Source organism: Bactrocera latifrons, unplaced genomic scaffold (assembly GCF_001853355.1).
Source record: "Bactrocera latifrons isolate USDA-ARS-PBARC rearing strain unplaced genomic scaffold, ASM185335v1 scaffold_450, whole genome shotgun sequence".
NCBI classification, from domain to species: Eukaryota; Metazoa; Arthropoda; class Insecta; order Diptera; family Tephritidae; genus Bactrocera; species Bactrocera latifrons.
The window spans coordinates 95970-104127 of record NW_017537102.1 but is presented as its reverse complement, the minus strand read 5'-3'; positions in this window follow the sequence as shown (position 1 = coordinate 104127).

The following is an 8158-nucleotide window of genomic DNA, read 5'->3' as shown; positions in this document are numbered from 1 at the left end:
GCTACGACATCGATCCGATCAACACGATTCCTTTGGCGAACGTTTTTACATTTTTTTTGCGAACAGAATTGTGAATTCAAAAATATTTTGCACCTTTTTGTGAGGCGAAAGTTTTACCATTTTTATATTTTTTGCTACCATCTCGATTAAAAATTAAAGCCTTTTATATATTATATACATAAGTTGTGAAAATAAGTCTGAAAGTTTATATTTACATTACAAGTTTGTGAAGTTTGTTAATTCCAAATATATTATACTTGTGTTTTATACTTTTATAAAGAAATAAATTCAAAAGTTGATAACAAGTTGAAGTGAAGTGCAAACGAATTTTTAAAGCAATTTTGGAAAAAATATACGGTGAGTGCCCAAACGGTGGTACATACCACAATACACTTTCGAAAATCATAATTTAGAACTCATTCTTTGTATACCAAAACACACTTTGGAACATATTTTCCAAATAAATTTAAAATANTGGAAGGACCAAGTGGACAAGGAGCTGGCTTCACTTGGAATATCTAATTGGCGCCACGTAGCGAAAAGAAGAAACGACTGGCGCGCGGTTGTTAACTCGGCTATAATCGCGTAAGCGGTGACTACGCCATTTAAGAAGAAGATATATTTCTAAATTCAATAAATACCAATTTTTCTCACCTCTCTTCTTCCATTATCGGCGCGCATTACAAAAATTCTTAATGCATAATGATGAAATTTGGCGCATCAAGTGTAAAATTTTTACTCGCTCGAACGTCTGAGTTTTGCACGAGTTGCCACATTTTTACGTCGAATATGATGTTTGCGCAATATTGCGCAGTATTGCCAAGATCGAATAAGCCCGACATTTTGAACAAATATCTCTGATATTTCCTCACTTATCACAAAACTTAAGACAACTAAATCGCCAGGTTTAGATAATATAGAATATCTATGCTTCAAGGCATAAAGCCCAACAAACCGTCCTATCGCCTAATATGTTTGTTGTCGTCAGTAACTAAAACCTTTGAAAAAATTGTAAAAGAAAGACTGTCGACCATTGCTTAGAATAAAAATAATCATAAAAACAAATTTTACAAACTCCAAGCCCACTGGTATGATTTTACTAGATATCAAAGCAGCATTCGACTCTGTTTGGCACAACGGGCTCTTGTACAAAATGATGTTCCTAAAATTTCCCCTAGTTTATATTAAAATTATTGCAACTACATATATATCCCGTAGAGAATTCCCTCGCCTTGTCAGAGGCACCTTTCCACAAGCCAAAACTCTAAGTTAGTGTGCCTGTTGTGTGTGCCATTGTCCAGGTCACCATTCTTACTGGAGGGATCAAAGGAGAGACGATATTGATACCCGGAATCCCTATAACACCCACAAACATACCCTTCCCGTTCAAACGCTTTCAATTGCATTCAAAGCGGTTGTTCTATCACAATAAATAAAAGGCAAGGACGAACTCTAAAAGTAGACGACATTCACCTGGGCACCCCTTGCTTCTTCTACGGACAACTGTACGTTGGTTGCTCCCGTGTGTCCAGAGAAAGAAAACGTTTTATTTTTTTTAAATAATGAACATCGCATTGTTGTTGCATTGTTCTACGAGCTGATACAAAAATAAAAAAGATTACATAAACATAATCAACTCACCCGTTCTGCCAGTTATCTAATTTTGTAAATTGGCCTTTCCGATGTTCAAATTTAAATTTTTTTGAATCTAAAAATGTGAATAGTCATTATTTTTACTACACACGATATCATAGGGGTATTCAGACCGAACTTGTTAATCTGGTAATTCGTTAGTTGATATTTTGTTAAAACACTCAACTGTGAAGATACTTTTTGCTCTATCTCATTAGTGGGTATAAATTTATTCCAAAACAGTTGATTCAACTTTATTAAATAATTACTTTTGAAAAATGTGTCAGAAACTATTTTGTAGAGCAAAGAGCACAGCAAATGTATTTTTTCACAATGAATCAAGTTAACTTCTAAGGTAACAACGCAAACCAAACAGCCGAGTCATGTTACCAAGTAACTATCATGCTTGCCAGTGTGGTACTTCGTTACTGTTAATTTTTCAAAAGCAAAACGAACTTAAAAAAATATAAATATAAAAAGTTCCGACTAACGAATTAACAAAGCTGGCCTGAATACCCTCATGTATTTTCCCTAATAAAAAAAAATTGTCAAAAGTTACTTTAAAAAATCTGTTATTTTCTTCTGTCATTTCTGTTTTTCAGAACTCTCTAGAATTAAATTTTCAATGTCTTCAAAAGCCTCTAAGGGATCTATATTGTTATAAAAAAAAATAGTCAGGCAGCGAATCTAAGCTTATCAAGCCATTTTTCGTTGAAGGGTGCTTAATACAAGTATCAGATTGCGCAAACACTTCCTCATCATCAATAGAGTTTTCATTGACTGCCAATACGCCCGCAACAATATCCTCGTCGTATCATTGAATGTATTCGTTATCAAGTTTGCACCATTTATAAGTTTCGCCTTCAGTGGCTGCAATCTCATCTGTAATGAATTCAATGTTGTAAATGCCTGCCTGAAATGAACAATTTTATTTTAAATTTGTATCATCTTGAACACGAACACTCTACCTAAATGTTTGCTGCTAACAAAGTTCCACGTGCGATATGCATATTTGATGTTTGTGAATTTCTCATCTGTATTGTGGCATGGAGCATTATCAACAATCAAACTTATCTGCTTGTTATCTTTTTCAAGATTTTGATTGAGATCTATTAGAATATTTTTTCAAATAACACTCGTCATCCAAGCACTTCTATTATTATAATCTGGCAGCGGTAGACTGTCCTTTAAAGGACCGTGGTTTAGCCGACTTTCGAACGCAATATGCACGTTTATAAGTGCCGGTTGCATTGCATAGAAACAGAAATGTGAGGCGTTGCTTTTGAGTTTTGAATCCCTTTGGATTCTCACACTTGCCTTTGTAACTTCCATTCGGCAACGCCTTGTAGTACAGCTCGGTATCATCGGCATTAAATATGCAATCGGGAGAAAATTTGTCAAGAATATGAGGCAAGCGGTTAGAGATGAAGGCTTCTGCACTTGTTGCGTTATTTTCGCCAGTTTTCCGTAAATCATAGAGAAGTTAAGAGCATTTCGCTGGCACCAACGCTGCAACCAACTACGGTCTGGCAAATAACCTTCGTTTAATTTTATGGCAAATTCCTGTGCTTTAGAAAGCAAGACAGGTCCGCTAACGATTCCTTTTTGAGAGCGAATTTGGGTAAACCAGGACAACAAGGTTCTGTCCAAATTTACGTGTGCTTCTTTCCTATCCCGTTTCCTATTTTTATTTTTTATGTCGCGGATTTTGTTCTCTTAGATTTGAATGCCCGATATAGTGCTTAAGCTAACTTTGTATGTAGCAGCAATGATTTTTCGGTCTTTGGAAGTTTTTAAATCGTTTAAAACCGCAATTTTTTGTTTCGCTGTTAACACAACAAATGTAACATAAAATCATATGTTTGACAATCAATAAAACGATAGAATAAACTTAGGGTTTCAGTGTTGGAAATTTTGCTTAAAACAGATTAAAATTTGTACGTAACGATTCAATTTTGCTTAAATTTATTTGCATAAATGCGATATTTGTCTATAAACGATTTGCATCCAAACAATCAAATTCATATAATAAATCCGTGTATAATGTGTTGAAATATGAAAATTTTGCATATAATCAAAATTTACATACAAGCGGTTCGTCACATAACCGATAACTACTGTATTTTCAAACATACATACATATGTATGTACATAAACATACTAATGCATTTACATGCAACGCGCATCCAATAATAATAAAAATGCTGGGTAAAGGCAAGTCATACATTTACAGATCAGCTAACATTAAACCCACACACTCACATGTATAAAATTGCATAGTTAAAAACAACCCGATGTGGTGTTAGTTATTTAATATAGTTTTCTAAAATATTATATAGGCAATGAAAATATTAAATAAAAACTAGAATGAATATATTCTCACTCAATGAGCGATAAGAAATATTAAATATTGAGGTCAATGTGTGATGATACAAGTCGAACCCGACGGAAGAAAAGGACGATGTGATCAAAGATGCCTTTTATGAGTGCTTGGAAAGCACTTATGAGAGCTGCCCCCGCCACGATGTCAAAATCGTGCTTGGCAACTTTAACGCCAGGGTGGSCAAAGAAGGTATCTTTGGCAATACGGTCGGTAAATTCAGCCTCCACGAGGAAACATCCCCAAATGGGTTGAGGCTGATCGACTTCGCCGGGGCTCGAAATATGGTTATCTGTAGTACTAGAATCCAGCATAAGAAGATTCATCAAGCTACCTGGCTGTCTCCGGATCGAAAAACCACCAACCAGATCGATCATGTTGTGATAGCGGAAGACACGTCTCCAGTATTTTAGATGTGCGTGCACTGCGAGGTCCTAACATCGACTCGGACCACTATCTTGTTGCAGCCAAGAATCGCACGCGCCTCTGTGCAGCAAAAAACACACGCCTTCAAACGCAAGGAAGGTTCGACGTCGAGAAGCTGCAATCACAACAGACAGCCGAACGATTTTCTACTCGGCTTGCACTCCTGCTCTCTGNATACCACAATACACTTTCGAAAATCATAATTTAGAACTCATTCTTTGTATACCAAAACACACTTTGGAACATATTTTCCAAATAAATTTAAAATAGCTTCATTAAAATGGGAAGCACTAAATTCAATATTGCCACTGTAATCTTGCCAAGTTACAGTTTAAAATAATAAGTTTAAAAAAGAAATGATATCTTGATTTATGCTTGTATAAGTTTGTTAAATTTAAGACTTCGCTCATTCGCCAATCAATTTTGTATAATTTTTCCGCATTCCATTAACAAATATAAAATGTATTAAATTATTTTGAAAATGTACTTTATTTATATATTTTAACACAATCGTCTTAACAATCGCTCTACTAAATATAATGTTACCGAAATGAAATTGTCTCTTCGAAATATTCTTAGAAATGAAAACTAAATACAGCTAGTATGCAATAAATGTTTGCCTGTCGAGATGCCCCGTTATGTTTTTTATCTGAGTTATTTCAGCCTGCTGGTACAACGTGGAGTGTCGTGTCGCAGTGGAGAGAAAACAGGCTACCTACCTCACAATGTTACGGTCGACCACAAAACGTGCGGGATGGGATAGATACCGTGAGTTGAAGAAGGAAGCGAGACGCATTTGCAGACAGAAAAAGAAATCGGCCAAAATGCGTGAGTACGAAGAGCTTGATAAGCTGGCCGACAGGGGTAATGCTCGAAAATTCTACGAAAAAATGCGGCGGCTTATAGAAGGTTTCAAGACCGGAGCACACTCTTGTAGAACCCCCAAAGGTGATCTAGTGGATTGCCGGCGGAGCTATTCAAACACGGCGGCGAAGAACTGATAAGAAGTATGCATCAGCTTCTTTGTAAAATATGGTCAGACGAAAGCATGCCCAACGATTGGAATTTAAGTGTGCTATGCCCAATCCTCAAAAAAGGAGACCCCACAATCTGCGCCAACTACCGTGGGATAAGCCTCCTCAACATTGCATATAAGGTGAAAGATTAAAGCCCACCGTCAACAAACTGATTGGACGTTATCAGTGTGGCTTCAGACCTGGAAAATCGACAACCGACCAGATATTCACCATGCGCCAAATGTTTGAAACGACCTGTGAAAGAGAATCGACACTCACCACCTATTCGTAGATTTCAAAGCTGCTTTCGACAGCACGAAAAGGAGCTGGCTTTATGACGCGATGTCTGAATTTGGTATCCCTGCAAAACTTATACGGCTGTGTAAGCTGACGTTGAGCAACACCAAAATCTCCGTCAGAATCGGGAAGGACCTCTCCGAGCCGTTCGATACCAAACGAGGTTTCAGACAAGGCGATTCCTTATCGTGCGACTTTTTCAGCCAGCTTMTGGAGAAAATAATTAGAGCTGCAGAACTAAATAGAGAAGGTACCATCTTCTATAAGAGAGTGCAGATATTGATATCATCGGCCTCAACACCCGCGCCGTTAGTTCTTCTTTCCCCAGACTGGACAAGAAAGCAAAGCAGATAGGTCTTGCAGTGAACGAGGGCAAGACTAAATACCTTCTGTCATCAAAGTAACAGTCGTCGCACTAACGACTTAGCTCTMACGTCACTGTTGACAGTCATAACTTTGAAGTCGTAGGTAATTTCGTCTATCTTGGAACCAGCGTAATCACCACCAAAAATGTCGGCCTAGAAATCCAATGCAGGATAACTCTTGCCAACACGTGCTACTTCGGGCTGAGTAGGCAATTGAGAAGCAAAGTCCTCTCACGACAAACAAAAACCAAACTCTATAAGTCACTCATGATTCCCGTCCTGCTATATGGTGCAGAGGCCTGCACAATGACAACAACTGATGAGTCGACGTTGCGAGTTTTCGAGAGAAAAGTTCTGCGAAAGATTTATGGTCCTTTACCCGTTGGCCACGGCGAATATCGCACTCGATGGAACGATGAGATATATGACGACATTGACATAGTTCAACGAATTAAAAGACAGCGGCTAGGTTCCGAATGTACGAAAGCACTCTAGCTCTGAAAGTATTCGACGCTGTACCTGCCGCGGGAAGCAGAGGAAAAAGAAAAATTCCACTGCTTTGGAAGGAGCAGGTGGAAAAGAACCTGGCTACGCTTGGAAAATCTAATTGGCGCTACGTAGCGAAAAGAAGAAACGACTGGCGAGCTGTTGTTAACTCRGCTATAATCGTGTAAGTGGTGTCTATGCCAATTAAGAAGAAAGGGTTGGATTATATCTATTAATTAATGAGAAGRTGAAGCAAAAAATTAATCAAAAAGCATTTAGTGTGTTAATACAGCATTTCTTTTCACCAGGGAAATCAAACGAGTCCAATCGACAGTCAGCCTAGTGGACTGCATATTATAAACCAGTTCTCAAGCATGGAAAGATAAAAAAAAGTCGGCTGGCAAGGTCATGCCATCAGTCTTTTGGGATGCACGTGGTATAATATACATCGACTGATCACTGAGCCAATTATGATCCATTGCAGAGTGTAATTGGTTGCAGTTCTATTTTATTGTTCCCAGTATTTAGCAATTTTTTGTTATGGTATTACATATATATTTGACGGATTCGTCCTAAAAATAAACTGACTGGTTCAGGAGCAAAAGTCATTATAACCCATATATTAAGTATGCATGCATATGAAAATTTGTGTTCTCCCACAATTACTCTGTGTGGATGTTTTTATTTATTTATTTCTGTTTTTGAGGTAAACAATTTTTCAAACTATTCTTACATGCATAATTTTTTTTTTTACTTTTAACATATTCAAGAGTTACCGTAGAAACTGGCTCATTGAAGAAAATGGGAAAATACGGGAACATCTAAGCAGAAGAATCACGACCAAAGAGCCAATAACCTCGAAGCGGCGAGCTAAGAGCTCTATACCTGCAAATCAGAGGGCAAATAATAGCCCAAACGACAATCGGAGGCAGTGATCATAAAGCCAGCAGAAGAAAACAGCTACGCCGAGGTCCTTAAGAATATCCGTAGCAAAGTAAACATTAAAGAAGCAGAAGTTAAGATTACCATTAGAGATGGGTGAAGTAGATACGGATTTCGGAATAGAAGAGATCATGGCTACTTCACTTGTCCTACAGAAGGAGGAGGAGGATGAAAAACTCCTTCAGCGGGCTGGTGATCCAAAACCAAGAGCTGAGGGTACTCCAAGTAAACCTCCACAAAAGTAAGATCGCCTTTGCCGAGCTTCAAGAACAATGGATTACGTCGAGTAATGTGGTCGCTGGGCAGAAGACACGAATCTGTACAACATACATAGTTGCCGAACTCCTTGCAATATATTTCAAGCTGAGGTCTTTTCTATTGCGAATGCCGTGGATCTGGTTTCTAATGCACCTTCAGGCAATTCAGAGTCAACAAGGCAGTAACCTCGTACCTCATACTGACCAGAAGTGGGAAGCAGGACAGCAGTGGAAAGTGTTGTTTGAAGTAAGAAACTTCACTTCTACTGGGTGCCAAGCCATAAAAGCATCAAGAACAATGCAATAGTTGATGAGATTGCCAAGAATGGTATAAAATTTATACGTTAAATGTTATCT